The sequence below is a fragment of the Piliocolobus tephrosceles genome, chromosome 17 (assembly GCF_002776525.5).
Source record: "Piliocolobus tephrosceles isolate RC106 chromosome 17, ASM277652v3, whole genome shotgun sequence".
NCBI classification, from domain to species: domain Eukaryota; kingdom Metazoa; phylum Chordata; class Mammalia; order Primates; family Cercopithecidae; genus Piliocolobus; species Piliocolobus tephrosceles.
Window position 1 is genome coordinate 51476806 of NC_045450.1, and position 23590 is coordinate 51500395.

The 23590-nt window shown below is 43.5% G+C and overlaps 1 protein-coding gene across 1 annotated transcript in view; it reads right to left on the minus strand.

Annotated features, from left to right (window-relative positions):
• The window catches only part of CMTM4 (CKLF like MARVEL transmembrane domain containing 4), an 82404-nt gene that overhangs the window by 39719 nt on the left and 19095 nt on the right, over positions 1–23590 (minus strand). The window lies entirely within an intron of this gene.

Sequence of the window (23590 nt, forward strand, 5' to 3'; positions counted from 1 at the left end):
GAAAGCAGCGCTGCATCCCCACAATTCAAAAGCAAAATCTCCCCCTTTCCTTCCTCTTCCTGCTTTACTTCCTGGGTACTTCCCCAACCTAACAACTCTGGCCAACCACCTTAACTGAGAGCAAGGGCACAGTATTTCTCATTGAATGAGAAAGGAGCAGGCTGGGAGAAGCTTTTTGCTAAAGATTGATTTCAGCCAAAATAGTGAACCGCATATCATAGGAGGCCAGGTGGAAGTCCGATGAGAAAACCCAGCTCAGTTGTGAGACCCACTACCCTGGCAACCCCCAGGACCTCTGCACCATCCAGAGAGAGAGGTCTTGGGACCAGTCTCTGGGATAGGGAGATGCAGTGAGCTAAGGGTTAGCAGTACAAGCCCAAACCTATGACCCCCAGGGCTGCCATCCTTACCCCACAGGTCAGGGACTACTGCTCAGCATGGGGTTTATAATGATGTCCCCAGCTCCAGACACAGTGAAAACAGTGGAACCTAGAATGTGTGACACTGTGGCCTTCTTTAAAAAGTCTACGTTTGCTAAGCCCTTCTACTATGAGTCAAATACAATGCTGGGCACTTCGATAAGCATTCTACCCTTTAATTTAAAATTCATTCCATCCTGATAGAAACATGGTTGGTTGGTTTTCATCTTTTTAAGACAGAGTCTTGCTCTGTTGCCCAGGCTGGAGTGCAGTGGCGTGATCTCGGCTCACTGCAACCTCCGCCTCCCGCGTTCAAGCAATTCTCCCTGCCTCAGCCTCTCAAGTAGCTGGGATTAAAGGCATGTGCCACCATGCCTGGCTAATTTTTATGTATTTTTTAGTAGGGACAGGGTTTGCCATGTTGGCCAGGCCGGTCTCAAACTCCTGGCCTCAAGCGATCCACCTGCCTCAGCCTCCAAAAGTGCTGGGATTAAAGGCGTGAGCCACAGCACCCAGCCAGTTTTTAATTAAGATATAATTCACACACCATAAAATTCACTCTCTAAAATATACAATTCAGTGGCTTTTAGTATATTCAAAGTTGTGCAACCATCACTATTATGCAGTTAAAAAACATTTTCATCACCCCAGGAAGAACATGGTTTTTAATCACCATCCTATTGATAAGTGAAGCAAAGTTGTTAAGCAACCCAGCCAAGATAAGTCTTGTTAACAGCAGAGTTGGGGTTCAAATCAGGACCCCAGAACTCTCTACAGCACTAGACACTGGTGATCACCCTCCACCTGCACTGGACTTCCACTGCTCCCCCTTCCCATCCTGCCTCCCGTCACATGAAGCGTGATCTCCAGGGCCTGGCCCCTGCTGCCTTCTCATGAAACACACACTTACCAACAAATTCCCTCCTCTGGACTCACACTTTCAAATCCACCCTTCCAGTCTGAATGTCTATCTAAGCCCCAGACCCAGGCCATAACTGTTCCCCCACAAACTGGGCACCTCTATGTAATATCACCAGGCACCCACAAATGTGAGTGCAAGAATTCCCTTGCCGTTAGCACAGCCTGTTGCACAGTAGTTAAGGAGTGGGGCTCTGGAGGCTCATGGCCCTGCGCCCTGATCCCAGTTCTGCCACTCATTAGCTCTGTGACCCTGGGCATATTTACTTCTCTTCTCCGAGCCTCTCTTTATAAATCATAAAATGGGTTTTCTTTTATTTATTCAACTGTAAAATGAATTAAGGGGCAATTCTGATGCTACAGGATTGCTGTGAGGATTAAATGTAAAATACTTTGCTCCATGCCCAACAGTGAGTATTCAGCTAAATGGTAGCCACTGTCCTTACTATGTGAAAGGGCCAACAGAGCCCTCAGACATATTTCCTGTCTTCACCAAGCTCCAGTCCAGTAAAGAAATGTGAACATGTAGCATGTATCAGAATTTCCTTTTTGTTCTTTGGGTTTTGGGGGGTTTTTTTGAGACAGTCTCACCCTGTCATCCAGGCTAGAGTGTTGTGCTCACTGAAACCTCCACCACCCAGGCTCAAGCCAACCTCCCACCTCAGCCTCCTGAGCAGCTGGTACCACAGGCACACACCACCACACCCGGCTAATTTTTCTAATTTTTGTAGAGACAGGGTTTCGCCATGTTGCCAAGGCTGGGACTCAAGCAATCCACCTGCCTCCCAAAGTGCTGAGATTACAGGTGTGAGGTACTGCACCCAGCTGAACTTACTTCTTTTTAAAAAATAGCTATTATCGGCCAAAAAGACCTAGAAGTAATAACTCAGTGACAATGAGCACCCCAAGTACCCAGATTGAGGTCTCTAAATAATATTTCCTACTAAAAGTAACAAGAGTTTCTTAGAGAAATGGCTAATTCAGGTCTGGGACAGGACATCCACAGGATAAATATTAATTCCCACTAAAGGAACAGGGATTTCTTGGTAAAATGCCTAACTGAGGTCTAGGGCAGAAACATGTGTGTGTGTGGGTGTGGGTGTGTGTGTTTATATGTGTGTATATATGTATTACATACATATATATGAGATATTAAGATCCAAATCTTAGTTTCTAAATACTACCATTTCTCACTTAAAGGAAGTACGGCTCCCTGGAAAATCCAGGGCTGGGATAGAGAGTCTAAGATAAGCGTGAAACATCTTGTGCTCAGAGAATGAAGGGAATATGTCTAAAGGACACTGGAACCAGTGCAGAGGGGCTCCCACTGGCCAAATCTGAGACATCTTGAGCATCAAAATAAATAATTATAGTTTGGCCGGGTGCAGTGGTTCATGCCTGTAATCTCAGTGCTTTAGGAGGCTAAGGCATGAGGATCACTTGAACCTAGAAGTTGGAGACCAGCCTGGGCAACATAGTGAGACACCATCTCTACAAAAATAAAAAAAATTAGTTGGGAATGGTGGCCCACACCTATGGTCCCAGCTGCTCAGGAGGCTGAGTTGGGAGGATCTCTTGAGCCCAGGAGGTCAAGGCTCCAGTGAGCTATGATCGTGCCAATGCATTCTAGCCTGGGCAACAGAGCATAGTCTCTGGGAGACAGAGTATGTGTCTCCAAAAACAAACAAAAATAATAATTATTAAGTATTAAAATCAATGAAAAAAATCCAAACTCATGAGTTCACACAAATATAAATGAAGAATGGAGAAAGAAAAACTCTTTCCTACAGTTGAAAATCCAACCAACAAATATAGAAGGAATAGTGGATTTAAAAAACTGCCATTTGGCAGCTATCATAATAATTCTTGATTCAGGCAAGAGTCATCAATGGACATTAAAACTAATGAATGAAAGGGTTTTTTGTTGTTGTCATTGTTGTTTCTTTTGAGACAGAGTCTCACTCTGTTGTCCAACCTGGAGTATAGCGGCGCGATCTTGGCTCACTGCAACCTCTGCCTCCCAGTCTTCCCACCTCAGCCTCCCGAGTAGCTGGGACTATAGGCATCCCCACAGAGCCCAGCTAGCTTTTGTATTTTCTGTAGTTTCGCCGTGTTGCCCAGGCTGTGAAAGGTTGAGAAGTTATAGGATATTTACATTGTCTGAAAGTATCTTCCCACACACACACAAAATACTTATTAACTACACAGGAAAAAAAAAAAAAAAAAAAACAGTAACTCAACAGTGGAGAATCTGGGCAGACATCCCCTTAACCAGGTTAAGATCTTCAATAATGGGTCAAATCTACATCATCTGCCTCTGATATGGCGTACTGAAAGGACACATTGTCACTTCTGTGGTGTTCCCGACACTACCACAAAATAACCAGAATCCAAACAAGAGACAGCATCAGACAAACCCAAATTAAGGGATGGTCTACAAAATAACTCGCCTGTATTCTTCAAATGTCAATGACATGAAACAAAGCTAAAGAACTATCCCAGACTCAAGGAGATTAAAGAGACATGACAACTAAATGACAACATGATCTAGGATTTTCATTTATTAAACAGATTTTTGAGACAAAGAGGGAAGCGTGAATACTATAGATTAGCTAAGAGTACTGAAACAGTGTTAATTTCCTGAAAAATTTTTTTTTTTTCAGATGGAGTCTCACTCTGTCACCCCAGCTGGAGTGCAATGGTGTGATCTCGGCTCACTGCAACCTCCGCCTCCCAGGTTCATGCTGTTCTCCTGCCTCAGCCTCCTGAGTAGCTTGGGCTATAGGTGCCCGCCACCACGTCTGGCTAATTTTTGTATTTTTAGTACAGACAGGGTTTCACCATGTTGGCCAGGCTGGTCTCAAACTCCTGAGCTCAGGTGATCTGTCTGCCTCGGTCTCCCAAAATGCTGGGATTATAGGCATGAGCCACCACAGCCAGCCCTAATTTCCTGATTTTGATAACTATAGTGTGGTTATGTAAGAAAGTAATCTTGTTTTTAGGACACTGAAGTTTTTAGAGATAAAAGAGACATCAAGTCTGTACTCTCAAAAGACTTAAAATATTCTGTAAATATACATATACAGATATATAAACACAGAGAGAGAATAAGGGAAAGATAAAGCTAATATGGTAAAAGTTAACATTTGGAGAATCTAGGTGAAAGTATATATTGTTTTTTACTACTCTTGCAACCTTTTAGTCTGTAATTATTTCAAAATAAAGGCTTTTTAAATGACATATATCAAATCTGTAAAAATCCACGAGTTTGGAGAAAAAAAATCCATTGTTCACCTTTAGAGGTTGCTAAAGCATTAACTTGTTACTAGGAAAATTAATGAAGGAAAAGAATCAAAAGAATCAAGCATTTACCTTGCCCTTCCTGTACAAACCGTATTTCAGAACAATGAAATGGATGGTGAGGAAAAGATCTTTACAAAATTCCAGTTAATAAATGCAAAAGGAATGATCGAATTAGAAAATCATCAGCCAGGCGCCATAACCCATGCCTATAATCCCCACACTTTGGGAGGCCAAGGTGGAAAGACCACTTGAGGCCTAGAGTTCGAGACCAACCTAGGCAACATACTAAGACTCCATCTCTACAAAAAATATTAAAAAATTAGCTGGACGTTGTGATGCATGCCTGTAGTCCCAGCTGCTCAAAGTGGTGAGGTGGGAGGATCACTTGAGCTCAGGAGGTCTAGGCTGCAGTGAGTTATGATTCCAAGAAAGCAAAGAAAGAGAAAGAAGAAAGGAAGGGAGGGAAGAAAGGAGGAGGGAGGGAAGGAGAGAGAGAGGGAGGGAAGGAGGGAGGGAGGAAGGGAGTAAACCATCATTTTGAAATGATCTGGACCCGGATTCTCAATCCATCTGAAAACCAGGAGTTAGAGGGCATTAATTGCTGAACTCAACCAAAAAATATTCTTTTTCTGCCTGTTCATTTATCAAAGTCATATTCCTAACTCCCATTCGAGTCGCACTTCCTCCACCAAAGCTTTCTGTAGCTCTTTCTTCAGCCCAAACCAGTTTTATCGCTCTGTGATTTCCTGTGGCCCTTGACCTATGCCAGTGGTTCATATACTTGGTTCATCCGGGGGTCCTTTCAAAATCCCGATACCCACATTGGGCTCTAAAATAAGGTTTCTCAAACTCAGCACTATTGGCATCTAGGACCAGATCACTAATGGTTGTGAGGAGCTGTCCTGTGCATTGTAGGATGTTTAGCAGCATCCCTGGCCTCCACGCCACTAGGTGCCAGTACTCCTCCCACTCCAAAGTGGAGAAAACCGAAAATGTCTCCAGAGACCGTCAAATATTCCCTGGGGGGCAAACTCTCCTCCCACAGGGAGGAAGAATGGCTGATCTAGCTTGTGAGCATCAGTAGCTATTAAAGCCACAGATGAGGAATTTCAAACAGATGGATCAAGCACCCACCAATCAATCTTGGCTTCACTAAAAGCAAGACAATCAGCTGCTCCGCCTGCTAGTGTGGATGCAGTAGGATGAAGCCAGCAGACCTGAGACAGCTTTTCATCCCACCCCCAACCCCATCCCACAGTCAAGCTATATAGAGTAACCAGGTTACAGGAAATAGAGAAGTTGAAGGAGCATGATAAAATCACACTAGAGGCTGGGCATGGTGACTCACACCTGTAATCCCAGCATTTTGGGAGGCCGAGGCAGGCAGATCACTCGAGGTCAGGAGTTTGAGACCAGCCTGGCCAACACTGCGCCATCTCTACTAAAAATACAAAAATTAGTTGGGCATGGTGGTGTGCACCTGTAGTCCCAGCTACTTGGGAGGCTGATGCACAAGAATCACTTGAACCTGAGAGGCAGAGGTTACAGTGAGCTGAGATAGTGCCACTGTACTGCAGCCTGGGCGACAGAGTGAGACTCTGCCTCAAAAAAAAAAAAAAAAAATCACACTAGAGAAAGCCACCAGTCAAGGCCAAAATGTGGGAAATCTATATAACACATTACCCCATTTCATCAGCAAACAAATGACATAAAGGGAGATGAGGGCTGTTTAAGATTAAGACAGACTTCAGACACAGCAAGCAAATGCAATCATGTATGGATCTTGTTTAGACCCTAATTCAAATAAACCAAAAGGGCATTTTGGAGATCACTGGGGAAAAGTGAATATAGGATAGTCAACGACATTAAGCAATAATTACATGTTATTTTGAAGTAATACTGATATTGTGGATGTATCATTTAAAATAAAGTTCGTAACTGATAGAGATGCATACTTCATATTTATAGTTGAAATGCTATGATATTGAAGACTTGTTTTAAAATATTACAACAAAAAAGGAGGGGAGTGTTGACTACACAAAAATGCAAAATAGTGGCTGGGCGCAGGGGCTCATGCCTGTAATCCCAGCACTTTGGGAGGCCGAGGCAGGCGGATCACAAGGTCGGGAGATCGAGACCATCCTGGCTAACATGGTGAAACCCTGTCTCTACTAAAAAAAAAAAAAAATACAAAATATTAGCTGGGCATGGTGGCAGGTACCTGTAGTCCTAGCTACTCGGGAGGTTGAGGCAGAAGAATGGTGTGAATCTGGGAGGCAGAGCTTGCAGTGAGCTGAGATCATGCCACTGCACTCCAGCCTGGGCGACACAGTGAGACCCCATCTCAAAAAAAAAAAAAAAAAAAAAGGTGATAACTGTAAAAGCTGGATAAAAAGTATGTGGGGACTTGTTGTACTATATATATATATATATCTTTACTAGTATGTTTCAAAGTTTCCATAATAAAAATTTAAACTTTTTTAAAATGTTGAAGAACTTACATCCAGAACATACAAAAAACTCAAATCTCCACAATAAGAAACAACCCAATTAAAAAGTGGGTAAAAGATATGAGCACATTACGAAAGAAGATACATAGATGGCAAACGAGCACACGGAAAGATCCTTAACATCACTAGCTATTAGGAAAATGCAAATTAAAACTACAAGGCAGAGCATGGTGGCTCACGCCTGTAATCCCAGCACTTTGGGAGGCTAAGGCAGGAGGAGCACTTGAGCCTAGGAGTTGGAGACCAGACTGGGCAATCTAGTGAGACTCCATCTCTATAAAAAAAAAAAAGAAAAAATTAGCCAGGCGTGGTGGTACATCTGTGGTCCCAGTTACTTGGAAGGCAGAGGTAGGAGGATTGCTTGAGCCTGGGAGGTAGATGCTGTAGTGAGCCCTGATTATGCCACCGCACTCCAGCCTGGACAACAGGGTGAGATCCTGTCTCAAAGAACACACACACACACACACACACACACACACACACACACAAAAACTCCACCATAAAAAGTGAAATTTATTGCATGTAAATTAAAAAGAAAAATTTTAAATGTTGTGAAGTCTATTGATAAGGAGAAACATGCATAAAACAGTCACGTTACAAAGCAATCTGTACTTGTAAATATATACAGACATATATGTGAACAAATATATACGGAGACAAAAGTATTACACACAATGTGACTAGTGTTCATCTCTGATGAGTAAGACACCAGGACATGTGGTTTTTTTTCTTTTAACTTACAGGTATTTTCTAATTTTTCTTAAATTGGTATTACTTGTGTGATTTCTTAAGAAGTAATTTCAAAACAAGCAGATAAAAAAATAACCGCAAGCTGCTCTGGGAAGCCTTTCCTCAGCCCTCTACAATAAGCCTCTCCCTCTGCAGGCTTCCTGCTGTCTCCTCGAATCTCCTAACACTTGGCTGCCCTGTCCCCATAGTCAGCTCTTCCCTCTCCTGCTCGCTGTGCTGAGTGAGGAAGTGCAGTTTACCGCATGGTGGGGCCTGTCTCCGGAATCGTGTCTAGCTGGCTCCCTGCTCTATCCCTCCCGAACAGACACTCAGGAAAATAGCTGAAAAAAAAAAAAAAAAAAAAAAGAAAGAAAGAAAATAGCTGAGCAATGACTTACCAACAGGGCATGAACAGGCATCTAAGAAACAGTCATTAAACCATGTCCACAAGCAACTGGACACTATCCAAAGGTTGATAATTAATGTTCCATGTTAGCCTAAAACATGGGCTCAGGTGAAGGGCCCCTTAAGTTTCTAGAAATTATTTGGGAGAAAACATACAAAGCTGATTTATCACTTGCCACATCTGTGAATAAGAGACTTCAGATTGCTAATATGTAAGATGATAAGCTTCAAAATTATCCCAACATCAGCCAGACTGGTGCTGCAGATGGACTCTAACCCGTATAAATTTCAGGTTCAAAGATTCAGCTACAGGAATATAGAGTAGGGAAAAAAGACTTGATAAACGCAGCCAAGTGAAAACAGATCTGGTGATTTTAGCTGACATCAATCACACTGAGACTAAACGCTTGTCAGTTAAGGACGAAGTAAAAAACTGTCATTTTTGGTGGGAAGTAGAGCTGAGCAGTCCCAAATCTTTTCTATAATGCTCTGTTTTCATATTCACAGGCAGAAAAGCCTGTTCGTTAATATGAAAACATAGTAACATTAAGTCCAAATTTTATTAAAATGGATCCTTTCATATGATTCCTCATACATGCCAGGAATATCCCAGAGTAATATTTAAAACATTTCCTTACTACAGGCCGGGCGTGGTGGCTCACATTTGTAATCCCAGCACTTTGGGAAGCCAAGGTGGGTGGATCACCTGAGATCAGAAGTTCAAGATCAGCCTGGCCAACACGGTGAAACCCCGTCTCTACTAAAACAACAAAAAAATTAGCCAGGCATGGTGGTGCATGCCTGTAATTCCAGCTACTCAGGAGGCTGAAACAGGAGAATTGCGTGAACCCAGGAGGCAGAGACTGCAGTGAGCCGAGATCGCACCACTGCACTCCAGCCTGGGCAACAGAGCAAGACTCTGTCTCAAAAAAAAATAAAATAAAATAAAAATAAAACATTTCCTTACTACAAAAACAAACAAAAAACCAAAACACTATGCCACCCCAATTCCTCTCTACGCAAGCCAGGGCCCCAGCAGCCTGCAAGCCAGGAGCCTCTTTGGCTATCAGACAATAAAAACAGACAACAAAAACAAATTAGAAGGCTTCCAAGTATCACAAATTTGGAATTCCAGTTCAGTTAATGAAGTAGGTACACTCCTGCCTGTCTGTCCCACTGAATACTGCTATCAAACTGAAAACAATGCACGGAGCAGCTATTTCAGGATGCTGAAAAACAAATCCAAGTAGGCAGATGGGGAAGATGACCAGAGTTCAAAGCATCACAGAACCAACAGTCAGGTTCCTATTTTTCCTCCAGTGTTCCCCAGCTTAGACTCAAAGGAGCCTCAAACCCAGAAAAGGGAGTCTGGTATAGACAGGGAGACCAGGACAATCCTCTAGTTCTGACCAGAAAAGTGGACAGGGGGGTTTTCCTAACACTCATAGACACTGAGGACAATCCTGGGTTTTATTTTCCTTTTAACTTTTTCTTCCTCCATTCTCACTTAGATTTCAGACCCCAGACAATCCTGAAGTGGCAGAGGCAATGCAGCAGCAGGAGGCTACAGATGCCCACATCAGAGGAGCTGACTCAGAGGAACTCGAGTTTTTACGGCATGAGCAAACCCCATGGCTTTCCCCTTCCCCTGCTCCCCCACCATATGGCCTAGGACATGGACACAGTTGTGGAAACTGTTCAACAGAACAGGGTAACTAAAGGACCAGCTTTTGGGACACAGACCCTAAAGAGGAGTTGTAAGGGCTAGAAAATGCCAAGGAATTAGCAGAAAGAGGAAGCAAACCCATAAAGTTCCATAAACTCCTGTTTATAAATCAAAAAACCAAGCCCATAAAGCTTATAAACTCCTGGGCCACCCCAAGTTCTATATATGTGAATCTGACCCTAAACAGTGCAGTAAAGACGTTGAGAATGAACTATGGGATAGGTCACCACCTAGGTCCCAGACTGGCCACTGGGTGGCATATACCAAGCAAAGGTTCAAACAGCATCACAAAGGCTTTGAAACAGAATTGATATTGAACCTTCAACACACAGAAGGCTGACCAGAACTTCTCACTTGAACCCAGCCAGGTTGATTGCTTTCTAAAACAAACAAACAAAAATCAACAATCTTCATAGGATTTAAACAAGACCAGAGTCCCATAACACAATAAACAAACGTCCATGATATAATTCTAAATTACTTGGCGTAGAAAGAACCAGGAAAATCTCAATTTATACGGAAAAAGACAATCAACAGATGCCAATGCCAAGATGACACAGCTGTTGGAATTATCAGATTGTAAAGCAGCTAGAATAAAATAACCCAAGATTAGCCAGGTATGGTGGTATACCCCTGCAGTCCCAGCTAATCAGGAGGCTGAAGGGGGAGGATTGCTTAAGCCCAGGAGTTCAAGGTTACAGTGAGTGATGAGCTACATTCTGCTATTCAGCCCTTCCATTTTTATTTTGGATACTATGTTCTATGGTACTAAGATTTTCATTTGCTTCTTTTTTTTTTTTTTTTTTTTTTTGAGATAGAGTCTAGCTCTGTTGTCAGGCGGCTGGAGTGTAGTGGTGCGATCTCAGCTCACTATAGCTTTCGCCTCCCAAATTCAAGCGATTCTCCTGCCTCAGCCTCCCAAGTAGCTAGGATTATAGGCATATGCCGCCACACCCAGCTAATTTTTGTATTTTTAGTAGAGACGGGGATTCACCATGTTGGCCAGGATGGTCTCAATCTCCTGACCTCGTGATCCATCCACCTCAGCCTCCCAAAGTGCTGGGATTACAGGTGTGAGCCACTGCACCTGGCCCATTTGCTTCTTTATATCTTCTATTTCTTAGCTGAGACTTTCTGTCTTTTCATTTGTTTAAAGAGTATGCATCCCTACTTCTTGGATTGTTTCATACAAAGCTTAGAACAGGCCAGGTGCAGTGGCACACGCCTGTAATCCCATCACTTTGGGAGGCTAAGGCGGGCAGATCACCTGAGCTCAGGAGTTTGAGACCAGCCTGGCCAACATGGTGAAACCCTGTCTCTACTAAAAATACAAAAATTAGCTGGGCATGGTGGCACGCACCTGTAGTCCCAGCTACTCTGGAGGCTAAGGCAGGAGAACTGCTTGAACCTGGGAGGCAGAGGTTGCAGTGAGCCAGTATGGCACCACTGCACTCCAGCCTGGGTGACAGAGCGAGTCTCCATTTCAAAAAAAACTTCAGATAAAGGAAAATGAAGAGAACTCATAGCCAACAAACCTGCTCTAAATGAAACGCTATGGGTTTCTTCATGGAGAACAGAAATGATACCAGAGGGAAACATGGAACATCAGTAGTGAAAGAAAAGCAACAGAAACGGTAAAAACCTCAGTAAACAGAACAATTCTTCTCAAAAGTTATTTAAAGTATGCATGATGGTTAAGAGCAAAATCTGTAACAATGTTGGGATTTCAACGTATTTGACAACGAAAACAAAGTAGGAGGGTAAAGGGTCCTATGTACTTGCAAGGTTTCTGTATTTCATTCTAAGTAATGAAATATTAATTATAAGTAAATTGCAAAATATTAATGTTATAATTATGTGTATGTATAATGTAATTCCTAGACCAAACACTTAAAAAAAAACTATACAGAGAGATACTAGTCAAAACTCAATAAATCAATTATAATGAAATACTAACAAATATTCAAAGACTCCAAAAGAAAAGAGGAAAGGGAAAACTGGAACAAAACAGAGGGAACAAACAGAAAATAAATAACAAAATGGTAGGTTTAAATTTAAGCACACTAGTAATTACATTAAATATAGCCAGGACATGGTGGCTCACACGTGTAATCCCAGCACTTTGGGAGGCCAAAGCGGGAGGACTGCCTTGAGGCCAGGAGTTCAAGACCAGCCTGGGTAACAGAGTAAAACCCTGTTTCTCTGAAAGAGAGTCTTGCGCTGCAGCCCTAGAGTGCAGTAGTGCAATCACGGCTCAGTGCAGCCTTGACTTACCAGCTCAAGTATCCTTCCACCGCAGCCTCCCTAGCAGCTAGGATTACAGGCACATGCCACCATGCCCAGCTAACTGTTTTGGTCAGGCATGGTGGCTCATGCCTGTAATCCTAGCACTTTGGGAGTCTGAGGTGGATGGATTGTTTGAGGTCAGGAGTTTGAGACTAGCCTGGACATCGTGGCAAAACCCTGTCTCTACTAAAAACACACAAAAAAATAGCAGGGCATTGTGGCACACAGCTGTAATCTCAGCTACTTGGGAGGCTGAGGCAGGAGAATGGCTTGAACCCAGGAAGCGGAGGTTGCAGTGAGCGGAGATTGCGCCACTGAACTCCAGCCTGGGCAACAGAGTGAGAGGAAAGGAGGGAGGGAGGGAGGAAGGAAAGAAGGAAAAGAAACTTGTTCTGCAAAGGAAATTGTTAAGAAAATAAGAAGACAAGCCACACACAGAGTTAAAACATTTGCAAGTCACGTATCTGACAAAAGTCTCATATCCAAAGTAGATAAAGAATTCTCAAAATTCAATAGTAAGAAAACAAACTGCCCAATAAAAGTTACTTGAATAGGTCTTGACCTAAGAGATGGCAAATAAGCACAAGATGCTTGACATCATTAGCATTAGCCATTTTAGGGAAATGCAAAATAAAGCTACTATGAGATGCCACTACACACCAATTAGAATGTTACAATGGCAGTCATAAAAAAGAATGAGATCATGCCCTTTGCAGCAAAATGGATGGAGCTGGAGGCCATAATGCTAAGTAAATTAACACAGGAACAGAAAAGCAAATACCACATGTTTTCACTTAAAATGGGACCTAAACATTAAGCTCCTGGGGACATAAACATGGGAACAATAGACACCTCAGATTACTTGGAGGAAGGGAGGGAGTGAGGAATGGGTGGAAAAACTACCTGGGTGCAATATACCCATGTAACAAACCTGCACATGTACCCCCTGTATCTAAAATAAAAGTTGGGGCCGGGAACAGTGGCTCATGCCTGTAATCCTAACACTTTGGGAGGCCGAGGCGGGCAGATCACCTGAGGTCGGGAGGTCAAGACCAGCCTGGACAACATGGCAAAATCCGGTCTCTGCTAAAAATACAAAAATTAGCCAGGTGTGGTGCCACATGCCTGTAATCCCAGCTACCCGGGAGGTTAAGGAAGGAGAATCGCTGGAACCTGGGAGGTGGAGGCTACAGTGAACTGAGATGGTGCCACAACACTCCAGCCTGGGCACCAGAGCGAGACTCCATCTCAAAAAAAAAAAAAAATTAAATTAAAAATAAAGAAATAAAACTTGTAAAATAAAATAACAACAAATGTGAAGGTTCTATAAAGCAATGAACTGGGGACCTGTTATGTACTACGTTTCAGGTTGTGATATTAAATAACTACATTTTCTTTGTAGAAATGTGTCTTGTCATATGTAGCATCACACCTACATATGTAAGACTTACACACAGTTCAAAATGCGTATCAGCTTCCCTTACATTCCCTTTTGATATTAACATACAAACTTTACAAAGTTTAAAAAAGAAAAAAGGGCCGAGCGCGGTGGCTCATGCCTGTAACCCCAGCCCTTTGGGAGGCCGAGGCAGGCGGATCACGAGGTCAGAAGTTCAAGACCAGCCTGGCCAACATGGTGAAACCCCGTCTCTATTAAAGATACAAAACATTAGCCAGGTGTGGTGGTGGGCGCCTGTAATCCCAGCTATTCAGGAGGCTGAGGCAGGAGAATCGCTTGAACCAGGAGGCGGAGGTTGCAGTGAGCCGTGATTGTGTCACTGCACTCCAACCTGGCCAACAGGGCGAGACTCCGTCTCAAAAAAAAAAAAGAAAAAGTAGTTACCATCTTTGGAAATAGTATTTCTTCTGTTTTCTTTGCTTTATATGAACCAAAACTTTTCCCTGTTTTTTTTTTTTTTTTGTTTGTTTTGTTTTTTGCTTTTGGTTTTTGAGAGACAGGGTCTCACTGTTGCCCAAGTTGGAGTACAGTGGCAGAATTATTGCTCATTGAACCTCCAACTGCTCATCTCAAGAGTCCTCCCACCTCAGTCTCCTGAGTAGCTAGGACTACAGGTCATGCCACCAACACAGCTATTTTTTTTTTTTTATTTTGTGTAAAGACAGAGTTTCACTATGTTGCCCAGGCTGGTCTCAAATTCCTGGACTCAAGTGATCCTCCCATCTCAGCCCCGCAAAGCGCTGGGATTACAGGCATGAGCCACCACGCCCAGCCCCCTTTTTCTAGTTGGTTTATATGCTTGATTCTATACAAACTAAGCTCTGCTTACGGCCATTCTGATGCCTTGCTGGTGTTCTGTAGAGCTGCTATGACCACAGAACTTACAGATTGTTTTCGGAAATATCTGTCCATGTTTTTGCTTTTTCTTTACTATTCTTAGAATATACTAAAATTTTTTGTTGATCCTAAAGTAAATATACATAATTTGATTTAATTCCTCATTTTTGGCATTTGAAATGTAATAAACTCTGGATAACTGTAAAGTGTCATAATATTATGAGTTAGATTTGAATTGTTGAACTTGGAAATCTAGAATGTCATATATTTTAGGATCTCTGAGAAAAACAGATGATAACACTTCATTGTCCCTAAATAAGCTTTTGACTATTACCTTAAAATCACCAAGTTTTGAAGAGTTGAGAAACTTGCCAGTATTTATTTCTTTACATTATTCCTAATAAAATTAATTTCTCATCTGCTTCAACAAAAAGAATATTACAACAGCTTTAAAAAAAAAAAAAAAAAAAAAGACCATGAAGTGCTAGCCAAGAGGCAGAGCGACTGGAACTCCCATGAACTGCTGGGAAGAATACAAAATGGTATAGCCATGCTGGAAAACTGTTTAACTGTTTCCTGTACAGTGAAACACTTACTCTATTACCCAGCAATTTCACTCCTGGGTATTAACCCCAGTGAGATAAAAACCTACGTTCGCACAAAAAACGGTATGAATATTTAGAGCAACTCCATTCATAATCACCAAAAGTTGCAAATAACTCAAATGTCCTTCAACGGGTGAATAAAGAAACTGTGGGACATGCCTACAATGGAAAACTACTCAGCAATAAAAAGGAATGACTATACATAAAATACAACATGAATGAACATCAAATGCGTTACACTGAATGAAAGACAGTCTTAAAAGTACATACTTAGGATTCCATTTCTGTGACATTCTGGAAATGACAAAACTATACTGATGAGAAACAGATGAGGTTGCCAAGAATTGGATGTGACTACAAAGAAAGGGAACGAGGAAGTTTTGTGGCTTGAGGAAACTGCTCTGTAGCCTCATTATGGTAGTGGCTACACGAATATATACATATGCTAAAACTCATAGTACTGTACACCAAAAAAAGTAAATTTACTACATATTAAAAAAAAAAAAAAAACAGAGCACGTGAAGACCACCAACATCCTTGGCATGTACCCAAACCTCTACAGCTCAAACATTTGTTGGATTTTTTTTTTTTTTTGAGACAGAGTCTCACTCTGCTACCCAGGCTAGAGTGCAGTGGCGTGATCTCAGCTCACTGCAAGCTCCACCTCCCGGGTTCACACCATTCTCGTGCCTCAGCCTCCCAAGTAGCTGAGACTACAGGTGCCTGCTACCATGCCAGGCTAACTTTTTTTTTGTATGTTTAGTACAGACCAGGTTTCACTGTGTTAGCCAGGATGGTCTCGATCTCCTAATCTTGTGATCCATCCACCTCGGCCTCCCAAAGTGCTGGGATTACAGGCATGAGCCACCGCACCAAGCCATTTGCTGGATTTTTTAATGCTCTCAGAAAGAAGATGGTGCACGCTCCTTTATTAGGTTTAATTGAAACCCATATGACAAATTCCAAATTAGCTTTAATTATTTGTTTTAGATTCAAAATAGAGAATAAAGCCTTCAATTTTGCCACTTAATCATGAAACAAAAATAATATAAAGAAGGAAACAAAGCAATTTTCAAAATGGCAATCAAAATAAAAGCAAGAGAGAATCTACTAGATGGAGTCAACCAGAGAGAGGCTAAAGCATAACAAAGCATCATATTCTGACCTTAGCTGTGTATTTAAAATTCAAGCACTTCGGCCTGGCGCGGTGACTCACGCCTGTAATCCCAGCACTTTGGGATGCCAAGGCAGGCAGCCCACCTGAGGTCAGGAGTTCGAGACCAGCCTGGTCAACATGGTGAAACCCCGTCTCTATCAAAAAAAATACAAAATTAGCCAGGCGTGGTGGTGTGAGCCTGTAATCCCAGCTACTCAGGAGGCTGAGGCAGGAGAATCACTGGAACCCGGGAGGCAGAGGCTGCAGTGAGCTGAGATCCAGCCTGGGCGACAGAGCAAGACTCTCTCAAAAAAAAAAAAAATCGTGCACTTCTCTATATGTATATTGCACTTCCATAAAAAGTTCTTAAAAGTAATAATGTAGCCAGGTGTGGTGGCTCACGTCTGTAATCCCAGCACTTTGGGAGGCCAAGGTGAGCAGATCACGAGGTCAAGAGATCAAGACCATCCTGGCCAACATGGTGAAACCCTGCCTCTACTAAAAAATACAAAAATTAGCTGGGCATGGTGGTGCGCGCCTGTAGTCCCAGCTACCCGGGAGGCTGAGGCAGGAAAATCGCCTGAACCCAGGAGGTGGAGGTTGCAGTGAGCCGAGATCAGGTCACTGCACTCCAGCCTGGAGACAGAGCAAGACTCTGTCTTAAAAAAAAAAAAAAAAAAAAAAGTAATAATGTAAATCTGTAATTCCAAAAACTACTCTGTACCCCAAAGCAAACTGTGGTATGTGTAATAACCCATTTTTACATGTGCATGGGAACAAAGTCTAGAACAATGTAGACCTAACTGTTAATGGGAGTCCTCTCTAGCTGAGGAGAACATGAGTATTTTTACTTTTTTCTCTATTTTTCTACATCAGTCTTTTTTTTTTTTTTTTTTTTTTTTTTTTTGAGACGGAGTCTCACTCTGTTGCCCAGGCTGGAGTGCAGTGACCGGATCTCAGCTCACTGCAAGCTCCGCCTCCCGGGTTTAGGCCATTCTCCTGCCTCAGCCTCCCGAGTAGCTAGGAGTATAGGCGCCCGCCACCTCGCCCGGCTATTTTTTTTTTTGTATTTTTTAGTAGAGACGGGGTTTCACCATGTTAGCCAGGATGGTCTCGAGCTCCTAACCTCGTGATCCGCCCGTCTCGGCCTCCCAAAGTGCTGGGATTACAGGCTTGAGCTACCGTGCCCGGCCTCCAGTCTGACTTTTTAAAACAAGGGACACAAATTCTTTTGTAATCAGAAAATAATTTTTTGCCATTTTGGAAAATAGTATTCAAGATAAAAAACTGATATTTATATTACAGACAATTTATGTATGACTTTACTGTAAGCTCCTCGACATAAAGCAGCTTTGTAAGCCTCATATAGTACCAGATTCCCAAGACACTTCACAGATGTACGGCTAAAGAATGAAGAATAGAAACAGGGAAGCCTTCTCAAAGAAAAGGGCTAACTTCAGCAGTCTCCAAATAGAGGGGAAGGAATCAGGCAAGCAGCACAGGTGGCTGGATGGAAGAAGACCTGTGAGTGACGGTGAAGAGGCTGAAGGCCTCCTGAGATGGAACAAAGACAGGGAAGTGGGCCCAGGGGAGACAGAAAATTTGGAAGAGGTGTGAAGGAAAGGGTAGCACTCAGCAAAGAGTTGTGATGGAGAGACCAGCAATGGTTTCATAGGAAAACATCAGCGGGCTCACTGATCCCTTCTAGAACTAACCATTCCGTTCTCCTCCCTTATCTTTTCCTCCTCTCCCCTGAACCTCCAAGGAAAGTGACTCTAGCCTGTTGCTTACACAGCTTGTCATGCTCAGGATCCTTTAGCGCCCAAGAGGAGTGGGCACCTGACCCAGGGGCACCAACCCACAGGCTGGCCAGGCACCTACAACTTGGCCTAGCTAGGAAAGTTTTGGTCTACCCAAATAGACCATCAGATGCTCTCTGGCATTCAACTGAAGTTAGCATCATGATGAAAGAACAGACAGACTAGTAATGAATATTTCAAATATATAATCTCCAGCCTGGGCAACACAGGGAAACCCGGTCTTTATAAAAAATATTAAAAAAAAAAAAAATTAGCCAGGAGTGGTGTGGTGACACACACCTGTGGTCCCAGCTACTCGGGAGACTTACAGAGGATCACTTGGGCCTGGCAGGTCAAGGCTGCGGTGAACCATGATCATGATTGCACTCCAGCCTGAGCAACACAGTGAGACTCTGTCTCAAAATACACACACACATGTATATATAATCTATCAGGATATATTTATAACATATTATAACATATATGTTGGTGCAAAAGTAATCGTAGTTTTTGTCATTAAAAATAATGACCAGGCCAGGCACAGTGCCTCATGCCTGTAATCTCAGCACTTTGGGAGGCTGAGGTGGGTGGATAACTTGACACCAGCCTGGCCAAAATGGTGAAACACTGTCTCTACTAAAAACACACACACAAAAAATTAGCTGGGTGTGGCAGCGCACACCTGTATTCCCAGCTTCTCAGAAGGCTGAAACAGGAGAATCACTTAAACTCAGGAGGCAGAGGCTGTAATAAGCCGAGATTGAGCCATTGCACTCCAGCCTGGGAGACAGAGCAAGACTACCTCTCAAAAAAAAAACCTAATGACCAGAACCGTAATTACTTTTGCAACAACTTATATATATAATATGAATATATTATTATATATAGGTTGATAATATAAGCTATGTAATATATAAGTTAGCAACATATCTCAGAAAATGTGATAACTGCAACTCCACTAAACAATCTTTTATTATTCCTCCGATTCTTAAGGGTTACTTTTGAGTTACACTTTTTTTTTTTTTGAGACGGAGTCTCGCTCTGATCTCGGCTCACTACAACCTCAGCCTCCCGGGTTCAAGTGATTCTCCTGCCTCCGCCTCCCCAGAAGCTGGGATTTCAAACACCGGCCCCCCCCCCCCCCCATCGGTTTTTTTTTTTTTTTTTTTTTTTTTTTGTATTTTTAGTAGAGACAGTTTCGCATGTCAGCCAGGCTAGTCTTAAACTCCTGACCTCAAGTGATCCTCCCACCTCAGCCTCCCAAAGTGCTGGGATCATAGGTGTAAGCCACTGAGCCCGGCCTTTTTTTTTTTGAGACGGAGTCTTGCTCTGATCACAGTGGTGCGATCTCGGCTCACTACAACCTCAGCCTTCCAGGTTCCAGCAATTCTCCTGCCTCAGCCTCCCAAGAAGCTGGGATTACAGGCACGTGCCACCACACCCAGTTAATTTTTTTTTTTTTTTGCAGTTTTAGTAGGGACAGAGTTTCACATGTTGGCCAGGCTAGTCTTGAACTCCTGACCTCAAGTGATCCTCCCACCTCAGCCTCCCGAAGTGCTGGGATCACAGGTGTGAGCCACTGCACTCGGCCTTTTTTTTTTTTTTTTTTTGAGACAGTCTCACTCTGCCATCCAGGCTGGAGTGCAGTGGCACAATCAGAGCTCATTGCAGCCTCAACCTCCCAAACTCAAGCAATCCTCCCATCTCAGCCTCCCAAGTAGCTGGGACTACAGGCTCACACCACCATGCTCAGCTAATTTTTTTATTTTTTGTAGAGACAGGGTCTCCCTGTGATGCCCAGGCTGGTCTCGAACTCCTGGACGCAAGGGATCCACCCACCTCAGCCTCCCAAAGGGCTGGGATTAGGCATAAGCCACTGCACTGGGCTCAGGTTATACTATTATTTACAGAAAATGCCTAAGTGTGCACACTGCAGATTCTCAATGTTGTACTGTACTTTTGTGCAGCTACTTAACAGTGAAATGTGGTTTGTTCCACAGGGCCTCTTAATATGGCATTCCTTAAAGCAAGAGATTGTGTTTCCCACCGCAAACAAGCCAGGCAGCAATGTATTTTACATACTCCTTGCAGTTTACTTACTTTAAAACACAGTATTTTCCTCAGCCAGTGTTCTCTTCTTGGCAGTAACCAAACAGGGAATTGACATTTTATTGAGAACACCACCTTCCTTTGCATGTTTGCAACTTCCACTCAGGTCCTGAAATAGTTTTGGTCGTGGGATTCTTTCAGGTCAATGGTGGCCAGTCCTTGGTTATCTGAAACAAAGTGCCATGTGCTGCCTTCCACAATGTGGCCATGGCCTCTGCACTCCACCAGCCAGTTTTTGTCCCCAAGTTCTCGGAGCAAGGCAGTCAGTGCTCATCAGCCCCTGCCAGACAAGCCTGGTGGACAGATCCCTCTCCATTCCCAGTTGGCAGAAGAGGAAGCTGTGGCTGGCTTTAGGCTAGTAAGGCTAGCAAGGAGCTAGGCAGAGCCAAGTTCTCTTTCAGATGCAGCTGGGTCACAATCTGGTCTGTGAAGGGAGGACATAGGCCTTTGCGACTCAGGGGCCACAGGCTGCTCTTGACCAGATAGATGGAAAAGCTGAGTCCCTTTGGATTCATGAGTCCCCAAGATTCACGAGGCCCAGCTGCTTGCCCCTTCCAAGGCTCCCTCAAAGGCCTGGCTTACTAGTGGGTCCAAAGGAATCCAGGTATCTGCTCCTGGCAACTCAGGCCAACACTACAGAGACAGGGACGGACATGGCCCAGGAGCAGCCCAGATGGTCACAAAGGCCCCTCAGTGCACACACCCAGACAGGGACAACTACAGCAGAAATTCTAACAGGTTATCTGCATCAGTCTCTATTGCCCATCACACATCAACTGCTTGACAGATAGCTTGATGGTAACTTAGGTTCTCAGTGCAAACTAATTTCCACTAGAATTAGGTTCAAGTGGAATTTCAACAAATGGATGCTCTCATCGAAATGAGTCAGCAAACTACCTTTGTATCTGTATTCATTCAGTCATTCGGTGTTGAATACGTCATCATCTACAGACCTCACAGAGGACCAAGTGCTGAAAAGTGTTACATATTCTTTTTTTTTTTGAGATGAAGTTTTGCTCTTGTTGCCCAGGCTGGAGTGCACTGGCACAATCTCAGCTCACTGCAACCTCCACCTCCTGGGTTCAAGCAATTCTCCTGCCTCAACCTCCTGAGTAGCTGGGATTACAGGTGCCTCCCACCACACCCAGCTAATTTTTTGTATTTTTAGGAGAGACGGGGTTTCACCATGTTGGCCAGGCTGGTCTCAAACTTCTGACTGGTGATCCACCCGCCTAGGCCTCCCAAAGTGCTGGGGTTACAGGTGTGAGACACCACGCCCGACCAACAGCCAGAATTTTAACAAAAGTTTTTTCCTTTATATTGATCTGAGACATAATGGTAGACTTTATCATTCATTTAAAAAAAAAAAAAAAAAAAACAAACTAACAGACCACCTACAGAACTCTATGGAGGCAGAGACACAAAGGAGAAGTTCTGCAGACCCCTGGCCCTGTTGGGCTCCCTGAGACCTAGCAGTTAGTCATTTCTTGGGGGCTTCACTCATTTAACCAGCCTGGCAGTCCCTGGACCCCCAACCCAACCCAAGAGCTGAAGCTTTTCCAAAACATCTAGTGAAGGTGAGACATGGGCATGCACAGTGACTCCTCAGCCACCTTTCAGCAAGACACTGCCAGTAACCACTCACTACCACCTCCACCAGTGCCACACACTGCAGGACCGAACAGCGTGCAAATTATTTACACATGACAATTGGGGGCCTATTTCCCCAGTTCCAGCTATAAAACCACACTATTTTTTCTTAATACTTATTTTATTTTTTTAAGATAGGACCTCACTCTGTCACCCAGGCTGGAATGCAGTGGTGCGATCATAGCTCATTGTAACCTCGTACTCCCAGTCTCCTCGTACTCCTCCTGCCTCTACCACCCAAGGAACTGGGACTATAAGAGCATGCCACCATGCCCAGCTAAAAAAAATAAAAATAAATCACACTCTAACGGGAATTAAACAAATTTGCTTTCAAATTATCCTGTTCTCACTTTACTATCACAGAGAGTAAGGCAAAGTTATAACCAACACTAGGGTTTTGTTGGAATCCAAACTTTGGGGCTCTCAGTTAATTAATTGCCTGCCCCAGTATATTCACTTGGGCAATTGCCTGAGTTGGTTAAATACTTGCTGTTTACACAGAACATCACTAAGAGTTGATGTGTCATATATAGTCTTTCCTAAACTACTATTCTAAAAAATGCCTAAATCTCTTCATAATTCATCTGTCTCTCCCTATAATCATATAATGGACAAGAAAGATGATCACAAATCACAGAACTGTCCCACATCTGGCCTCACAGAAAGGATCAAATCTCCACCCCTGTGGCAGCAACAGTAAAGCATGGGGAAAGAACGGGACCCTGAGGCTCAGGTCCTAGGGCCACCAACCAACGGGGTAGCTACAGGAAAGTCCCAACTTCTCTAGGGGTCAGATTCCTCAACTATAAAACAAGGGAGGCGCACAATAGCTTCACGATCCCTCAGAGTCTAAAACTCTTGAGTTTCTGACTTTTTGGAGCCACCTTGACCCTTCGTTACTGATTTATACCATGCATTCACCTTCAACATGAATTAGTGTTTCTTTTCTTCCTTGAGTTGGGACTTGTTCCAGACTTCCCAACACCATCCAACTGAACTTGGATGAGCCGGCAAATGCTTTCCAAGTGATCACCACTGTGAGCACTGTACTGAAAAAAACTGGGCCTCTGCCATGCGGATGTTTATGAACTTACTACAGTAGAACATAGTATTCCTTATTATCCAAATCTGTTCAGAAAGCCAGTGCCCAGAGAGTCACGGACATATGTAATGTAAGATAGTGCTTCATCATAGGACACCAATCAGAGCAGAGAAAAATCAGTGACAGCCAGGCATGGTGGGTCATGCCTGTAATCCCAGCACTTTGGGGGCCAGGGCAGCTTAAGCCCAGGAGTTCAAGAGCAGCTGAGGCAACATGTTAAGACCCCGTCTCTACAAAACACAAAATTAGCCAGGAGTGGTAGCACACCCGTAGTCCCAGCTACTCTAGAGGCTGAGGGTGTAGGCCCACTTGGGACCAGGAAGTTGAGGCTGCAGTGAGCCCTGATTGTGCCATTGTACTCCAGCCTGGGAAACAGAACAAGACCCTGTATCGAAAAAATATATAAAAAAGAAAAAACCAGTGAGGCCAGGCATGGCAAGACCAGAGGAAGACAGGTGGGGTCAGGGAAGTAGGGAAGGGGACACGAGGCCCTGCCTCGCCCTGGCCCACTGACTTCTGGGGCATCTGTAGGCTGGGCAAAGGGCAGCAGCGGCCTTGCAGCAACAGTGTGTTATTG